The following is an 18,847-nucleotide window of genomic DNA, read 5'->3' on the forward strand; positions in this document are numbered from 1 at the left end:
AGAATGGCATATATCATTGTTTAACAACGTGCCTTTACTGAATACTAGATATGTTTACGGGATTACGGTAGGTGGTAGAGACAAGAGAACACGGTCCTTTCCCATAAGCTCAGAAATCTAGCTTTGGAATCCATGTTTGTCAGTTCACTTCAAAACACAAATTTAGCACAAATCAGCAAAACAGCTCAACAGCCCCCCCATCTCTGAAAGGCAAGAACATTTAGTTAGTGGTGGTGGTGGGAGGGGGCGATACATATAAAATGATACTTAATATCCTGCTTTGATCTGGAAAAGCTATCACATTTTCCTATGAAGAATCAAAGGAAAACAGTTACTTGAAGAAAATTAGTGTGACTACAGAAGCAGTGACATGTTTACAAATGTACTATGGTTTTTTCCAGTGATTTTTTTTCACAGACAAGAACAATACAGGGCACCATCTAGGAGAAGGGAAGGGAGAGGGTTCTAGCTCAGGCTGCTATAATAAAATCCCACAGACGGGTGGTTTCAGTAACGGCCATTTATTTCTCACAGTTCTGGAGGCTGAGACAAAATAAGGTGCCAGCAGATAAAGTTCCTGTTGAGTGCTCTCCTCCTGGCTTGCAGACAGCCAGGCACCTTCCAACAGTCTCCTCACAAAGTGGGGGACACAGCACTCTGGTCTCTTCTTAGAAGGGTACTAATCCTATCATGGGCATCCTCATGACCTCCCCTAACCCTAATTACCTCCCAAAGGCCTCACCTCCAAATACCAAATCACTGGGGGTAGGGATGGGGTGACAGGCTGGGGGGTGGTGTTAAAACTTCAACGTATGAATTTGGTGGGGAGGGATACACACATTCAGTCCATACCAGAGAGGCAACTTGCCATTTAAGATCTAACAAGGCACCTAGGTAGCTTAGTTTTCTTTAGACACTGTAAAACAGTAATTCTCATTAGGGCTTTTTTTTTTTTTTTTTTTTTGAGAGAGAGACAGCGAGAGCAGGGGAGAGGCAAAGGGAGAGGAGGGAGAGAGAGAATGTTAAGCAGATATCACACCCAGCTCAGAGCCTGAAACGGGGCTCGATTCCACCACAAGATCATGACCTGAGCTGAAATCAAGAGTCGGGACACTTAACTGACTGAGCCACCCAGGTTCTCCAAAAACAAATACTTAAAAAAAAAACAAAACAACAAAACAGCTGATATCCGAGGTGAGTCATTTTTATTCATCTAAGTTATCAAAACACATAATCTTGGTGAAAGAAAAGGCTATGTTCCAGATGTTAACTTGTAAACTAATCTTCTGGTCTTTGGAAAATTCTATTTTCTATAGAAATAATGCTACATCAGTAGTTATTAACCTTTTGGGGATCCCACACCAACTGTAAAAATTTGACTAAAACAAAAGAGACCTCCTCTCTCTCTCCAAATGATAAAACTACCATTTAGAGTCTTCTAAATCCTAGGGGACCCCCTGTCGCCAAATTAAGAACCCTAGCTGTAAGCGGTTGATAGATCTCCAGATCGGCCCTACATCACCTAACTGATAGTGAAATGGCACCTGTAGGACTACAGAGTCTCAATATTTCTGTAAGAAAATGTAATCTGTAATATTTATAAAATGAATTATAATCCTGTGCTCTGACACAACACTGTAACATAAAAGGCTTGGAAAGCTGCTACCTTGTATAGACCTCAGTTTCCTGATCTATAAACATGTGCAAAATAATGCTTATACCTCATGGGGTTGTTGGGAGAATTAAATGAGATTATATAAAACACCTGGCACAATGCACAGTCCCTCAATTCATCGCAGCTCTGTTATTATCAGCAGCAAACATCCATCAAACATACACTGAATGCATCACGACAGAGAAATCCACAAGACAATAACTCTGCCTCCAGAGAGGTCAGAGTCTAGCAAGGGAGAGAGAAGTGATAAATAACTGTAATAAAGTGACAGAGGTGCCTTGACAAAGGACGTACAGGGGGAAATGGGAGAGTAAAAAAAGAACAATTTTACGTAGGGACAAGTGGGTCAGGTGAGGCTTCACAGAGTAATGCTTGGGTTAAGGCTTGCCAGTGGAGGATGGGATAGAGGGGAGAGGGGTGAAAAATGCTGGAGAGCAGGTAATGGCTCTAGTGTTTTAAGCTGGGGAGGGACAGCAGGACTGGGGGTGTGCAGGAGGCTGTAAAGAAGGGGAGATGAAGGTCACATCACTTAGAAGACTACTGCCATGGACAGAAGACTCTCTAAGGCCATGTCAGGGAGGGAATGCAGGTGCCAGAGGGAAGAGATGTCCAGGGGCGGGCCAAGTGAGGGAGAAGAAGGAGTCCAAGCTCTGGCTTCCCACTCTGCACCCTGGATGGGGTGCTGCTACTCAAAGGAGTCAGGGAGCACTGGGGCAAGCAGGCTGGAAGAAAGGAGCAGGGAAAGTTCTGGCCATCTAGAAATGTACTGCTCTACTACTAGTCTAGTTAATCACAGATCGATGATACAGTTTCAGATGTGCCTGTTGAATTACTGGGGTGCAAATTACTGAAAATTCACTACACTGACATGTTCTCTTCCAGGGAAGACATTTAGAAGATGAGCTGTGCACTGAGTTCATGACGTTAAGTACAAGAAGTTCAAGCTTATGTTGGGACCTACGCCATACCTTTATTTAGGGATTCACGCACCCTTGTCCAAAAAAACGACATTAAGCCCGCTATGTTACTACGTGAATTACAACACACTTCTCAAGGCTGAATTCTTTAGCAAGCTGCTATTTCCCTTTACTAAATGGTCTGCTAATCACTGCTACAGGGTGGCTTCTCAAGCCACTCTCCTATCACATTAACATCTCTCCATGCGAAGCTAATAACCACTGAGAACCTAACCAGCCCACCATTTCAAGTGATTTTTTTCTTATTTTCAAATCCATTTCTTTGAGGATCATAATGATTGTAATAGCAACTAATACTCAGTCCCTACAATGAGTCAGTAGTTTTTCTGCTATAAATATCCAAGGATGATTTCACTTAATTCTCCTATCACTCTTTCACACATCCCCTTTGCACAGATAAGTACACTGAGGCAGAGAGCAGCTGAGCCACTTATCCAGGCCAACGCCAGGGCCTGCTCTCTTAACTACCACACCTACTGCCCCTCCAATGTTACAATAAAAATAAAAAAGAGATATTTACTGCAGGAAATTTGGAAAAGCAAAGGGTTTTTTGTTTGTTTGTTTGTCTTGTATCATTTTAAAGTAAAAACAGGGGCACCTGGGTGGCTCAGTTAGTTAAGCATCTGACTTCAGCTCAGGTCATGATCTCGCAGTTCGTGAGTTCAAGCCCCGCATCAGGCTCTGTGCTGACCGCTCAGAGCCTGGAGCCTGCTTCAGATTCTGTGTCTCCCTCACTTTCTGCCTTCCCCTGTTCACACAGTCTCTCCCTCTCTCTCAAAAATAAACATTAAAAAATTTAAAAAAAAAAGTAAAAGCAACGAAGAATGTAGCAGAATCCATATTTCCCTTCTACCATTTATTAGAGTGATGGTGCACAAGTTAACTTCTGAAAGCCTCAGTCTCATCTGGGATATTCCCTTCAACTAGGAATAAAAATCATACTTTCAGATGAGATGATTCATGTAAAACATTTAGCAAGGAGCTATGTTAATATTCTATAATGTACATATAAATATTTAAAATATGAATCTATTTCTTCTACTTTTTTCTGTACTTTAAGAAAGCCCATTCTAGGGGTGTCTGGGTGGTTCAGTCGGTTAAGGATCTGCCTCTTGATTTCGGCTCAGGTCATGATCTCACAGTTAGTGGGTTCCAACCCTGTGTCAGGCTCTGTGCTGCCAGGGAGCCTCCTTAGGATTCTTTCTCTCTCTCTCTCTTTCCCTCTCTCTCTCTGCCCCTCCCCTGCTAGCACACTCTCTCTCAAAATAAACATTAAAAAAAATTTTTTTTAAATAAGTAGAAAATAAAAAAGCCCATACTTATAATCTTGCATTTCAACACTGTAGCAATCATTTTCCTCAGGAACCTAATTTGAGTTCTGGAACAAGACTTCTATAAATGCTTTAATTATTCCTCTATTATTAGCCATTTAATCTGTTTTCAATTTTTACTATTCTTTTTTTCTAACGTTTATTTATTTTGAGAGAGAGAGAGAGTGCACACAAGTGGGGAGAGGGGCAGAGAGAGAGAATCCCAAGCAGGCTCTGCATTGTGAGCCCAGAGCCCGACATGGGGCTCAAACTCATCACCCATGAGATCATGACCTGAGCTAAAGTCAAGATTTGGCTGCTTAATGAACTGAACCACCCAGGTGGTCCCCAACCTTTTTTTTTTTTTTTTTTAAGTCTGTTCATTTTTGTGAGAGAGCAAGAGAGAGCGAGAAACAAAGAGAGAATGTGCCTGTGCTCCCCCCACCAGGGGAGGGGGAGAGAGAGGGAGACAAGATATCCCAAGCAGGCTCTATGCTGTAAACCTAGAGCCCAACATGGGACTCAGGGCTTAAACTCACAAACCATGAGATCACGATCTGAGCTGAAATCAAGAGTCAGATGTTTAACCCACTGAGCCACCCAGGCACCCCTAAGTTTTACTCTTTTAAAATAACACTGCAATGAACATTTCTGCATGCTAAACTTTAGCTACAACAAGCATGGATTTTAAAAAGTATAGTTATGGGAATGCAAGCTGGTGTAGCCACTCTGGGAAACAGTATGGAGGTTCCTCAAAAAACTACAAATAGAACTACCTTACGACCCACCAATTGCACTACTAGGTATTTATCCAAGGGATACAGGTGTGCTGTTTCGAAGGGACACATGCACCCCCATGTTTATAGCAGCACTATCCACAATAGCCAAAGTATGGAAAGAGCCAAAATGTCCATCGATGGATGAATGGATAAAGAAGATGTGGTGTATACACACACACACACACACACACACACACACACAATGGAGTATTACTCGGCAATCAAAAAGAATGAAATCTTGCCATTTGTAACTACATGGATGGAACTAGAGGGTATTATGCTAAGTGAAATTAGAGAAAGACAAAAATCATATGACTTCACTCATATGAGGACTTTAAGAGACAAAACAGATGAACATAAGGGAAGGTAAACAAAAATATAAAAACATGGAGGGGGACAAAACAGAAGAGACATAAATATGGAGAACAAACTGAGGGTTACTGGAGGGGTTGTGGGAAGGGGGATGGGCTAAATGGGGTAAGGGGCACTAAGGAATCTATTCCTGAAATCATTGTTGCACTATATGCTAATTTGGATGTAAATTTCAAAAAAAAATTAACAAAAAAGGATAAAGCATTTGTTGAGTTTCTATTTTGTCTAGGCACATGGACTATTCTTTTTAAAAATTTTATCTATAACCCAACCACAAAGGAGCCCTATAAAACAACAGTAAATTTGATTCTAGTAAGAGAGGGTCATTAAAGTAGCTTTAAAATAAGCAAATGTTAAAAAGAAGCAAAAAAACCCACCCAAATGTTTCATGAATTTAATAACTCAAAGTAAGAAGACTACCAGTTGGGTTTTTTAACTGTGTACATAACATTTTGCAGAAGATAGGTCATTTTTTGCTAATCAGTAGCAGAAACAGCCAAATTCAGTTTATGTCATTACTAGTGTTGTCAATAAAGTATCATGAAACAGCCTGATTTTTCTCAATCCATGAGGGAGGAACTGATTAGGCAATTAGAAAAATATTTTGACTTGCTCACAGAGAATTTCATACACATTTCACAGGATGCAAATGAAAAACCCCAAAGAGTCCTCTCTCTTGCCCACACTTTTTAGCTCAGTCACCACATCCAGAATAAATAAGTGGCATAAGACCCAACGGCTTCAATTTAGAAATGAACCACCTGCTACTTGGGTCACAAAAATCCTCATGACGACAAGAGGCACACAATCCAAGAATTAAGTCACAATGAGAGGAAAACTTGATCAGCAAAATGTCAGGCAGGCCCTAGGATAAGCTATCCAAGGTCTAATAGGATGAAATGGCATTAACTCTGGCCTAATTTGTTCCAGCATCAAACAAATCTCCCATCATTCTAGATTGTAATGCCTCACTAATGAGTTAAGAGGATTTCATTATGAAACCATAATATTCTTCCTTTAGAGAGTCCCTGGCTTGGGGATGGTAACATCATTAAAAATAGAAAACACAACAATGATAATCATAATTGTAACTAACACTGAACACTTAGTACTGCTAAGCATCATATCACGCATTTCACATGCACTATTTAATTTTCTCAGTAACCCTGTAAAGGGTTATTTCCTCACTTTACAGAAAAGAAAATGGAGGCTTACACACTAGAAGTTACTGCACACTACCACTGAGCCTGTGCCTGGTTTATGGGATTCAAACCCTGGCCGCCTGCTTCTACAACTTGAGCTCTTTAATTTTTTTTTTTTTTTTTAATGTTTGTTTATTTTTGAGAGAGAGAGAGAGAGGCAGAGCATGAGTGGGGGAGGAACCTTAGGTGGCTCAGTCGGGTGAGTGTCTGACTTCCACTCAGGTCGTAATCTCACAGTTCGTGAGTTTGAGTCCCCTGTTGGGCTCTGTGCTGACAGGTAGGAGCCTAGAGCCTGCTTGGGATTCTCTCTGTCTGTCTGTCTCTCTCTCTCTCTCTGCTCCACCCCTGCTCATGTAAACTCTCCCTCTTAATAATAATAATCAAAATTTATCTACAAAGAAAATAAAAGTATTTGCATAGGTTTGACATATGAAAGAACAGGCCCATGGGGATGTTGCATAAGTAACATCCTACCTCTCTTCAATGGCTGGGAGCACAAATCCACCTGAAGACAAGGATTTTGTCAGACATGGATAACCCTATTCCACACAGCCTGAATAAAGGCAGGAGAGCACTGTGTTAAAGTCTCCCAATTTTGCCCCACCCTCCAGGTCTACTTTCTAATGTGAAAATCCTATCCCATAGTTAAGTTCTTTCAGGAAGGTCAGTTTCCAACTTCTCTTCCAAAATTCCATTTGTTTCCCACTCAATTTACTACTGACCAACTTCTCACATGTTTAGATGTTCTATCCCAGCACAAAATAATTTATGGAAAGAAACAGCAAGTAGAATCATTTGGGCATTAATCATCTGAAACACAAATTCTAGGCTACCCATTACCATGTCACAAGCCAAATGTATGATATTTATATCCAAATGCTGATTTTTTTGAAGTGCCCATATCTTATCTATCACTTGTAGGAATTTATTAGGACTAGAAGCCATGTGTAAATACTTGCACATGCCAACTATTTACAGGTACTCTTTTGGATGGAGAAAACTTTGAAAGAGTCTGTAATTATCTACCATAACTGGGATTACATATACATGGAAAGTCAACACCACAAAAGCAACCAGTAAGAGGAGAACCAAAGAGGTGAGGGCTGTGGTAAGAAGAGAGAGAGAGATCTGGTGTTGGGACATGAAGAGAGCCCAGAGCAATGGCTTGACCTGACACAGGATTAATAGGTGTGGGCAGGACAAGGAATGAGGGAAGGGTATTCTAAATACCAAGGGGTGGAGGGATAAACAGGCTGCCATACTGTGGGAAGAACTACAATACTGGGCGGGCCTGAGGAATGTTTCAGATTTTACCTCAACTTGATCAAGCAGCTTGAATAATTGACATGCAGGTGACAACACTCCGCCTTCACTAGAAGATCAAGTCAGCAACGAGTTAAAGCACTTTGAAACATGTGACAGCCCCCTAAATATTTGTGAAGTACACTGCTTCTGAACAGGACACAGGGGAAGCCTACACACAGGTGGTATGTGACCAGGTTATGAAGGGTTTTACAAGGTGGAAGGCCCAGGAGGCCAAGTGTTGATGGGTACTTCAAGCTGAAGGCACAGCACCAAAAGGGGTATGGAGACATGAAAAGATACAGTAGGAAGAAGGGGCAGGGTAGCAGAGCACTTGAGTCATCTCCTCACCTGCTGGTACCATCTCCTGCTATCCTTATCACATCCGCTTCCCATCTGTGCAACAATTCCAGACCAGGGCACCATTGTGTTTCACATGGACCCCAGCGGGATTCCAGGCACCCAGTCCCATCCCTGCCCATCCATCTCCGCAATGCACCACAGTATTCTTTTTAAACCAGCAAAGTTGATCAGGCCACTCCTGCCCCATCTTGGATGCAACTATGTCCCTTGATCTTGGATGTAACGTACAATCGCTCACTTAGCTTATGAGTGCCCTCTTCATGCACTGGCTCACCCCGGCTTCCAGCTCAGCTTCTGCCCTCCCCTCCTTCACTCTGCACCCCAACCACACCTGCTTCCTTCTCTCTTCTCCACTGCAGCCTTTACTCTGGCAGATCCTGCGCATGGAAATGCCGTTGTCTGCCTGCCCCACTTCCTACTTCCCTTTATTTAGTCTGCAACCCTCCTATTAAAGATCAGTTACCCCAGAGAAATCTTCCCTGACTCCTCCCTCAAAGCCCCAGGCTAGGTTAGGTCCTTCGGTTTACTCTCCAATCACACCCCAAATGCAAATGAATATTTAATCAGTATCTAAGGCTTGAGGGCTGCGCCTGGTCTGGTACACCAGATCCCAACAGCTCAGTGCTTGAGACACAGGGGGTACCCATGGTCTATCTGCGGAATGGGTGGTGTGCTGGGTCGTGAGGCTGGAAAGCAGACTCGGGACAAAATGGGGGAAGGTCCTGTAAAGCCAGTAAGTCCTTAAAACTTTATTCTGTAGACAGTCAGGAATGCAGACTTGCTGTCAACACTACTGGCCTCCATCACTAATCTCAGCACCAACCAGAATGGCTGACTCGACTTCATCAGAGGAAGCACAAAGAAACTCTAGGTCCGCTTCCTACCACCTCGCTTCCAGCTGAGTGAGCAGACCTGACAGCAGCAGGCTCTGCGTCACCACCCGGGAGGCCTTCCACCTTACTTGCCTCCTTAGAAACTTGGGTCTGCCCACCTGCTCGCCGCAGTGAGCAGTCCTGGGGGACCCTGAGTGACAAACACACGACATTAACCCCCACTTTACATGGGCTCCTATTTCCACATCTATTCTCTAACTTGTGACCCTAAATTTACCCTATTTTGAAACAGGACATTCCGTTCCCTCTTAAAGCAAGTTCCTTCCTATCCACTCCTTCCCATTTCCCCCATGGCAGTCATTTTGCTCCTGGTTATTAGCATCAGGAGATTCAGACCTCGGCTCCCCACCTCCCCTGCTCTGGCCCCTGGGAATGCATTTCTCTGCTCAGACTGGACCTCATGGTCGGCCACTCCATAAATGCTCTTGATCCTCATCTATCTCTGTGGAGCCTTAATTCTAGGTAACTCCAACTGGATGAACTGATGGTTTTGCTGAGACTCAGGGATGCCAAGATGACCTCCTTAAAACTCCATTTTTTTTTTTAAATGTTAAACACTTCTTTTAAAAAAAAATTTTTTTTACATTTATTTGCTTATTTTTGAGAGACAGAGCACAAACAGGGGATGGGCAGAGAGAGACAGAGACACAGAATCCGAAGCAGGCTCCAGGCCCTGAGCTGTCAGCACAAAGCCCGGCGCGGGGCTGGAACTCACAAACCGCAAGATCATGACCTGAGCCGAAGTCGGATGCTCAACCGATTGAGCCACCCAGGCACCCCAAAACTCCTTCTCTTTAAGTCATGTCACTTTTTACATGCTGCTACCTGGATGAACCTCAAAAACATTATGCTAAATCAAAGAGGCCAGATACAAAAAGTCACATTTTTTTAAGGGTTTTTTGTTTTTGTTTTGTTTTGTTTTGTTTTGTTTTGAGAGAGAGAGCATGCATGACTGAGAGCACACAAGCAGGGAAGGGGCAGAGGGAGATGGAGGGAGAGAATCCCAAGCAGGCTCCATGCCAAGTGCAGTGCCTAACATGGGGCTCGATGTCACAATCGTTAAGATTTTGCCCCAAGCCAAGAATCAGATGCTTAACTGATTGAGCCACCCACACAAGGTTACATATTGTAGGATTCGACTTAAATATGCAGAACAGGCAAATCCAGAAAGATAAAAAGATAAGCTGTTGCTCAGAGGCTGCAGGGCGGGGAGAACAGAGTGACCACTATTGGGCACAGGGTCTCCTTTGGGGGTGGATAACAATGTTCTGAAATCAGAAGTGATGGAGCACAGGAGCGCCTAGGTGGCTCAGTCAGTTAAGCTTCTGACTTTGGCTTAAGTCATGATCTCGCAGATCATGAATTTGAGCCCTGCATCAGGCTCTGTGCTGACAGCTCAGAGCCTGCAGCCTGCCTTGCATTCTGTGTCTCCCTCTCTATCTGTCCCTCCCGTGCTCCCACTCTGTCTCTCTCCTTCAAATATAAACAAACATTAAAAAAAAAAATTAGAAAAAAAGTGACGGAGCACAACATTGTGGTTCAACTAAACACCACTGAATTGTCCACTTTAAAATGGTTATTATGTGAATTTCAAAAAAAAATTCAAATACTTAAAAAAAATCATTCTTTACCTTCAAATTCATAAAGAGTGGCTCTCCTTCCTCCTACTTGCAATCTGGATCCTTTTCTGCCTCTTTCAAGAACTTATTCAACTCTAATTTTTTTTCATGTTTATTTATTTTGAAAGAGAAAGAGTGAGAGTGGGTGAGGGGCAGAGAGACAGGGAGACAGAATACCAAGCGGGCTCTGTGCTGTCAGCACAAGAGCGTGATGCAGGGCTCGATCCCATTAACTGAGATCATGATATGAGCCGAAATCAACAGTTGGATGTTTAACCGAATGAGCCACCCAGGTGCCCCAACTTTCATTTCCTTTTACCTTTAAATTCCCTTTTTCTGCTGACAGATCCGTTCACCCCTTCCCAGCCTAAAAATCCTTCCCTTAACTTTCTTTTCCCCTTAAATCTCATCTAGAAGCATCTCAACACCTCATAAAAAGCAGCCAACATCAACAGCCTCCATTTCTTCAGCTCCAATACTCCCTCTAGTTCCCTCTCCAGCGATAAGGCAGTCTACAGATAGTGAAACTTAACTGCTCTAAAATTGGTAAGATATACAAAAAGGGTTGTAAAAATGAATAGATGAGCCTGCAAGAAACTGAGGTCAGGAATGAGCCAGGCATGAGTCATTAAAAAAACATCCAGACATCCCTGGAGCTGCACTGCCCAATAAGAGGGACAGGAGCCCCACGCGGCTGAATGTAAATTAATTAAGGGAAAAACTCAGTTACTCAGTTGCCCTAGCGATATTTCAAGTGCTCAATAACTACCTGTGGCTATTAGTGACTATTACATTGGTCAGTGCAAAATATATCCCTTAGAAAATCTTGGTATATAGAAATAGTGCAGCTCAATATGCACCCAGTGTAGACAACATAGAACTGGAGATGATAAACATTTTGAAAGAATCCGCTAGAGTAAAATAAAGGAGGCACACGTAGGGTTTACTAGTTCCCAAACTAGAGCTCTACATGATCAGACATTACACAAAAAAGGCTAGAGAAACCTTTAACACATGAAATTATTAAGGTTAAATGGGTAAACAGAACAAGATGGAGAAGTGGGACAGGATGCAGCAAATTTTTATTAAAGCAAAAGCACTGCCCAAAATCAACAGTTAACAACAAGAGCAACAAAAAGTAGTATCAAATAGGCATGAACAAAAGAAGAAACCACCTATTTTAAAAACTATTCCAAAAGACAGCCAACCCAAAAGCCCAAATACTATAATGCATAAATAGCAAACAGGATAAATAAAAAAATAAAATGAACATCTACAAAGCTCTATTTATGCAATTGAGACCTTAATCTCTTTTTCTTTTTTAAGCATTATTTATTTTTGAGAGACAGAATGCAAGCAGGGGAGGGGCAGACGGGGGGGTGGGGGTGGGGGGGACAGAGGATCTGAAACAGGCTCCAGGCTCTGTGCTGACAGCAGCGAGCCTGACGTGGAGCTTGAGCTCACAAACCACGATATCAAGACCTGAGCCAAAGTCGCATGCTCACCCAGGTGCCCCAAGACTATAATCCTGGAATTTACCCCTTTCTACTTTGGATTTAAAAAAACTGACTAATACAGTCTTTCATGAGCATCCACAAAAGTGACCAATACTGTTAGAGGACATGGATTTACTTTTAAATATTATCCTCAATAGGGTACCCCACACATTTATTTGATAAAACGACCAAAATGAGTCTACCTAATGATGTTCAAATATGAAGATGACATTTAGAGATCCTGTGGCATAAATCAAGAAATTTACTCAGGCAGAGAGAAACAGGAGGTAATCGGTGCTGAAATAAGGAAAAAAAAAATGTTTTCATAGCAAAGTAGAAAAGTAGTCCTTATTTAAAAACAAAATAGGAGTGCCTGGGTGGCTTGGTTGAGCATTTGACTCTTGATTTTGGCTCATGTCATGATCCCAGGGCCGTGGGATGAGCCCTGTGTTGGGCTCCACGCAGAGCATAGAGCCTGCTTAAGATTCTCTTTCTTTCTCTCTCCCGGCCCCCCAGCCTCTCTCTCCCACTTGTGTGCTAAAAAATTTAAAATAAAATAAATAGGATCTGATTAGAACAGAGGTTCTCAAAATATAGCACAGATACCACTAAGGGTCCTTGGGCCCTTTTTTTGGGTTCCACAGGACCAAAACTATTTGTGTTACATTACCAAGAGATTACTTGCTTAATCTCATCTCTCTCATCATTGTAAAGTGTCTCAGAGACTGCATGATGTATGATAGCTCAAAACACTGAATGTAGAAGCAGATAAAAGAACCCAGCTCTCTTTCCTTAAGCCAGATATGTAATATATTGGCAAAAATGTCAAAACAATGCCTGTTTGCAATAATTTTCTTGTTTTGGAAAATATATTTTTCATGAAAATATAGTTTTTTTAGGTTTTCATGTAATGGGCTCATTATTTTTAGATGTATTATTCAAATCGTTACTTAAAAACAATCTAAGAATAATTTCGGATAGAGTAAATAGTAAAATATAACCCACATAAACAACAGCTCTGACTTCTCAATACTTTTTAAAAGTGTAGGTCCTAAGACCAAAAGTTTGAGAGCTAATGTATTAAGAATTGCATACAGAATCTTTCCTTCTTTATAAGGTTTTATTTCTAAAAAGATATTACAAATTTATATGAATTTATATTATAAATTTAGCGGCAAATATCCCAAATACACTTCAAAAAGATTTTGTCTTTATACTTTAGTAGGGGTTAAATTTAACTTAGGAGTACAAAGTTTAAGAAGTCATTATACAGTCGGTTGAGCGTCTGATTTCAGCTCAGGTCATGATCTCATGGTTCGTGGGTTTCAGCCCCACATTGGCCTCTGTGCTGACAACTCAGAGCCTGGAGCCCGTTCTGTGTCTCCCTCTCTCTGCCTCTCCTCTGCTCATGCTTTGTCTCTCAAAAATGAATAAACATTAAAAAAAATTTTTTTTAATGTAGTCATTGTGAAAGGAGGCTAACAATAATGAATAAACCTTATAATAAACATATTTTAAAGTACTCCATGAGATAATGAAGTTCTTACTTGTTCTCTACCAGCTCATCACATTATACATAATATGGTACGCTGAGACACCCAACACAAACAGGATGAGCTGATTTTCACGTTACTATGTGGACATAAAAACTCTGGAAGTTCCTTTAGTCAAAGTGTGATACTAACTTCCCTTTCAAATGAGGATACTCCTTGTGGAAACTCTTACCAAAGACTAAAATTTTAAGTCATAAATTACGAGAGATCCAAATTTGCTGTGGCTAAATCACATCAGACAGTTCTGCAAACAGAGTATGTTCACTCATCAACCACTATATAAAAAGCTGATGCCTTTATACATTTTTATAGAAAGAGAAAATGCTAGCTTAGGAAGTCAAAAATTCATTTTCCTGACTTCGATTTGCCACAGCAAAACACCTTTAACAAAAACACTTTCCTTTTGTCTGCTGTCACCTCAGTTGTCCAATTTTCACCAGGTCCCAGGTTTCTTTGACTCATTTAGCAATTCAGTTCAAGCCAGCAAGTAGGAGGTTTTTCAAAACTTCAAAATGCCGCCTCCTCAGACAGAAAGCTTCCCCCCCACGGGCTGCGGCACGGCCACGATCTACTGGCGGCATCACTGGCTGGCCTGTGGGCTCACCTCCTTTCTTCCTCTAAATGGGGTGTCAGGTGCAGGCACGGCCCTGGTATTGTACAGGAATATAATTACCAGAAGCAAAGCAGAGTCCCAGCCGAAGGAAGAAAAAGCAGGTCAGCACAGAGAGACAGAGAATGAATATGACTGAAAGAAGGGGAAAATTACATGACACTCCCTTCTCCTCTAAAATAAGAATCTGAGAGTGACATTTCACCTCTCCAAGCATGACTTCCACTGTTTGAAGCATATTTATTTGAAAAGAGCAGTGACAATGAGAGAACAAATCTTGTGTGAAGCTTAACACTTACTTGGGAGTACATTACATACTCCCATCTGTTATGAAGACTCCATCATGCTTTTCAACTAGAGCTCAGAGCATTCACCTTCAGGTCATAGCCACAGAGCAGTCATCTGTAGGTTTCTCTCTACAAAATGTTATCTCTAGTTGCTTTCTTAGTTTGGAAAATGTTACAGAGAAAGGCCTATAAGCCAAGCAGACTGTTTCATTAGGGGAAACGAGAATTCAATTCAAGGGGGAGAAAAGCCACACGACCTTGTTTACAGTGGAGAGTATAGTTGAACTGTTAAAGCACGCAGCACAGGATCAACATTTCCTCCTCCCTCACCTCCTTCTCAACAGGGCTGCAAACTGTGGTGCACTTGGTGACTGCTCTCCGGATGTTTCGGGAGCTCTGTCTTACAGAGATACTGATTAATGTAAATGACAACCCACGATTTAGCATGCATAAATCTTAATCGAATCAAAGGGCAGAAAGAAAGTTTAGTTGGTCAATGAATGAGATCTCTTGTTTCAATCTTACTTCCTTTTCTGGAGAATGAAGTAGAAGTATCTCATTGAAATCAAAGTGATTTCACGTGTGGCTTATGGAAGTAATTATTAGTCATACCTCCTATCTTTATAGGCTTAAAAAAACTTAAGTTGTATTCAGCACAGTCTTCATTGAAACATCTTTCTTCTCTCTTTTAAGCTTCGATTACATGGTGCAAATGCCACCAAGTGGAAGGACACTGATGAAACAGATAAAACAGCAACGACAGACAGGTCAGAAGGCAATGTGATACACAGAAAAAAATTTTGTAATCTCAACACATTCTACATAGTTGCCATGAGATGGTTTCTCTCCCATTTCTCAGAAATAGGCTGTATTTTCAATCATTACAACTAAGCACTTTATGAAGAAACAAGAAATTTGGAAACCATAACTTTCCAGATGTAACCACATCTAAACTAAGTGTACATATAGTTCAACAGCAAATTGATACTTATTTTTATTTGGCTTATTTAAATGTATTGGTCATTTACTTAGTATTACCTTAATTGTATTTATTAAAAAATTTCAGGGTATAAGGAATTCGAATGGCAGCAAAAATAATTTGGTAGAATACTAGGAAAAACTCCTTAATTTTAAGGAATATAATGTAACTGGATTTTTAAAAAAGGGTTGCCAAGTCTCTATACTGGAGAAATTTCAAGAAACAGTACAGATAAAAATCACAACGAATGACGCCCATTCCTGCATCCCAATTCCAGACATCAAGGGCCAGTTTGCCTCTGATCTCTCTCCACCTACACATGTGTGGTGCTCCTGAACTTCAGAGTCAGTAAGCCAGAAACTGAATTCATTATACTTGTATAACCTTCTCTTCCGATTCCCCTATTTCTGTTACTAGCCCCATAACCTTCCCCAGAGTCCAGCACCCAAAGTATGCTCCATTCCTCGCCTGCCCTGGATACCGGGCCACCAGGGCTTCGGGTCCGAGTCCTGTAAAGGTTCTGCAGTTTCACCCACCCACATCCCCACCCCTTCCCCCTCCAGTCTCACCCCATCACCTCTCTACCAGAACAGTTTTCTACTCGGCCCCCAGAACCTCCTCCTTGCCAATCCCTGTTACAAGTGAATCTGTCCCATTGATCTTTCTTCAAGCACAGCTCTCATTCACTAGGTAAACAAATACCGACCACTGTTTTAGTTTTCTATGGCTACTGTAACACACTGCCACAAAGTAAGCAGCTTAAAACAACACAATTTTGGGGCACCTGGGTGGCTCAGTCGGTCAAGTGTCCGACTTCAGCTCAGGTCATGATCTCGCGGTCCGTGAGTTCGAGCCCCGTGTCAGGCTCTGGGCTGATGGCTCAGAGCCTGGAGCCTGCTTCAGATTCTGTGTCTCCCTCTCTCTCTGCCCCTCCCTGACTCATGCTCTGTCTCTCTCTGTCTGTCTCTCTCTGTCTCAAAAATAAATAAATGTTAAAAAAAATTTAAAAAAAAACAACAACAAACAACACAATTTTCCCTTACATTTCAGGAGATCAGAAGTCCCAAATGAGTCTCAATAGACTAAAATCAGAGGTGGCAGGAAGGCTGCACTCTTTTCTGAAGCCTCTATAGGAGAATCCTCTTCCTGCCTGCATTTCTTGGTTCCCAGTCCTTACATCCACCTTCAAAGCAAGCAACACTGGGCTAAGTCTCCCTGTGCTGCCACTGTTCTGGTTCTCTCCTGCCTCCTTCTTCCACATTTTAGGACACCTGTGATTACACTGAGCTCACGTGGATAATCCAGGCTAGTTTCCCTATTTCAGTCAGCTGATCAACAATCTTAATTCCATCTGCAACCTTAATTGTCCTTTGCCTGTAAGCTAACATATTCACAGGTGCTGGGACTTAGGACGCAGCCATCTTTGGGGGGCCGCTGTTCCGCTGACCGCAACCACCCGCAAAAGCACCGAGACAGGCAAAAGTTAAACAAAATGCAGACGCTGCTGTCAAGATGACATTAAGTCCTCTGATACTAAGCGTTAACTGGCTCCCTGTTGCTTAAGGAATTAAGTCTAATCCACTTAGTCTTATATTAAAGGCTACCATGATTTCAAAATACTTCTGCAGCATTATCTTCTACTACTTCCTTGAAGTTTTCTAGAGCTGTACTCACACTGCAGAACCCAGGAGCACCAAACACAGCTGAGCTCCACACCCAGGCTCAGGTAATCTGCTCTATCCAGAGGCCCCTGTCCATTCTCCTGTGCACATTATTCTCATCTCTTAAGGCCCAGCTCCAGAGTGGCTTAGCTTCTCTTTAACTCTGCCTTCTCTGAATGCCCACAATGCCCTGTTCGGCCAAACTGGCATATCAAGCAGTGACCTAAGGGAACGAGTTCAGGCAGAGAAAGTTTCCAGGTGCTGCTCCACAGCTAGCTGGGTGACCCTGAGCAAGCTATTTAAATGCTTAACCTTGCTTTCATCATCTCTCAAGTGAAAAAGCAGACTATGGTTATTTCTAAATTCTTTCCCAGTTCTTAAACTCCATGAAACTGATAGGAGTTGTATCCATCCACTTCTCTCTATCCCCAAAGCCACTGTTCTGGTAATGCCCTCCCTCCTGATGGATCATCTCTGCCTCAAGGCTTATTCTGCTCCCCACCCCCAAAAGACATCTTTCTAGGTTACTCACCTCCTCACTATCGGTTAAAAGTTTTCAGAAAAATGTCCAAACTCCTCAGTGTGGTTCCCAGGGCTCATGTGATCAGGCCTCTGCTTCCTCCTCTGGTTTTCCTTACTGATTTTTTCAGTTCCTCCCATGTTCCTCCCTTCCCTAGCCACCTGCCTCTCTCTCTTCAGAGCCTTTGCTAGAATATTTGGCCTATTTCCTCTTTCCATCAGACAGATTCCTGCTTCTCCAGGCAAGCTTTCCTGATCCCGTATTAATTTGGTGTCCTTCCTGTTTGTTCTCATTCACATGAAGTCACATAGTCCCCATCACTGCAGTACTCGTATCTGTTCATCTGTCAGTATCTTCTCCTGAATCTAAATTCCACATGGGCAGGACTGTCAATCTCATCCACCACCTGTGGTACAGACTGAGCGTTATTGCCTAATTTCTGTATATAGAGTAGCAGACTTCTGGCTGCCTATGGCCAGGATCAAATGAGACTTTGCCAGCTTCACGTGACCACATGCTGAAGTTCTGGCCAAGGAAACAAGCAAAATTATCCAGGGGCAGTTTCTGGGAACTTCTCCTAAAAGAAGGCACAATACAAATCAAAACCACACCGAGATACCACCTCACACTGGTCAGAGTTGCTAAAATTAACAACTCAAGAAACAACAGATGCTCGCAAGGATGTGGAGAAACGGGAACCCTCTTGCACTGTTGGTGGGAATGCAAACTGCTGCAGCCGCTCTGGAAAACAGTGTGGAGGTTCCTCAAAAATTTAAAAAGAGAATTACCGTATGATCCAGCAATAGCACTACTAGGAATTTATCCAAGGGATACAGGAGTGTTGATTCAAGGGGCACATGTACCCCAATGTTTATAGCAGCACTTTCAACAACAGCCAAATTATGGAAAGAGCCCAAATGTCCATCAACTGACGAATGGATAAAGAAGATGTGGTTCATATATACAATGGAATACTACTTGGCAATGAGAAAGAATGAAATCTGGCCATTTGCAGCAACATGGATGAAACTGGAGGGTATTATGCTAAGTGAAATAAGTCAGGCAGAGAAAGACAGACATCATATGTTTTCATGCATATGTGGACCTTGAGAAACTTAACAGAAGACCATGGGGGAAGGGAAGGGGAAAAAATAGTTACAGAGAGGGAGGGAGGCAAACCATAAGAGACTCTTAAATACAGAGAACAAACTGAGGGCTGATTGGAGGGGGCGGGGGGGGGGGATGGGTG

General features: G+C 42.2%; 1 protein-coding gene across 3 annotated transcripts in view; it reads right to left on the reverse strand.

The window, feature by feature from the left end:
- ELOVL5 (ELOVL fatty acid elongase 5) overlaps positions 1–18,847 on the reverse strand; it is a 74,558-nt gene that overhangs the window by 42,950 nt on the left and 12,761 nt on the right. Inside the window, exon 1 of one of the 3 annotated variants that reach the window (XM_042986563.1) lies at positions 15,051–15,366. The exons of the other annotated variants lie outside the window; for them this stretch is intronic. The gene's annotated coding sequence lies outside the window, so the exon portion shown is untranslated. Of the gene's footprint in view, positions 1–15,050; positions 15,367–18,847 lie in introns of those variants that run through there. 3 annotated transcript variants of the gene reach the window in all.

This window comes from Panthera tigris, chromosome B2, assembly GCF_018350195.1.
Source record: "Panthera tigris isolate Pti1 chromosome B2, P.tigris_Pti1_mat1.1, whole genome shotgun sequence".
NCBI classification, from domain to species: Eukaryota; Metazoa; Chordata; class Mammalia; order Carnivora; family Felidae; genus Panthera; species Panthera tigris.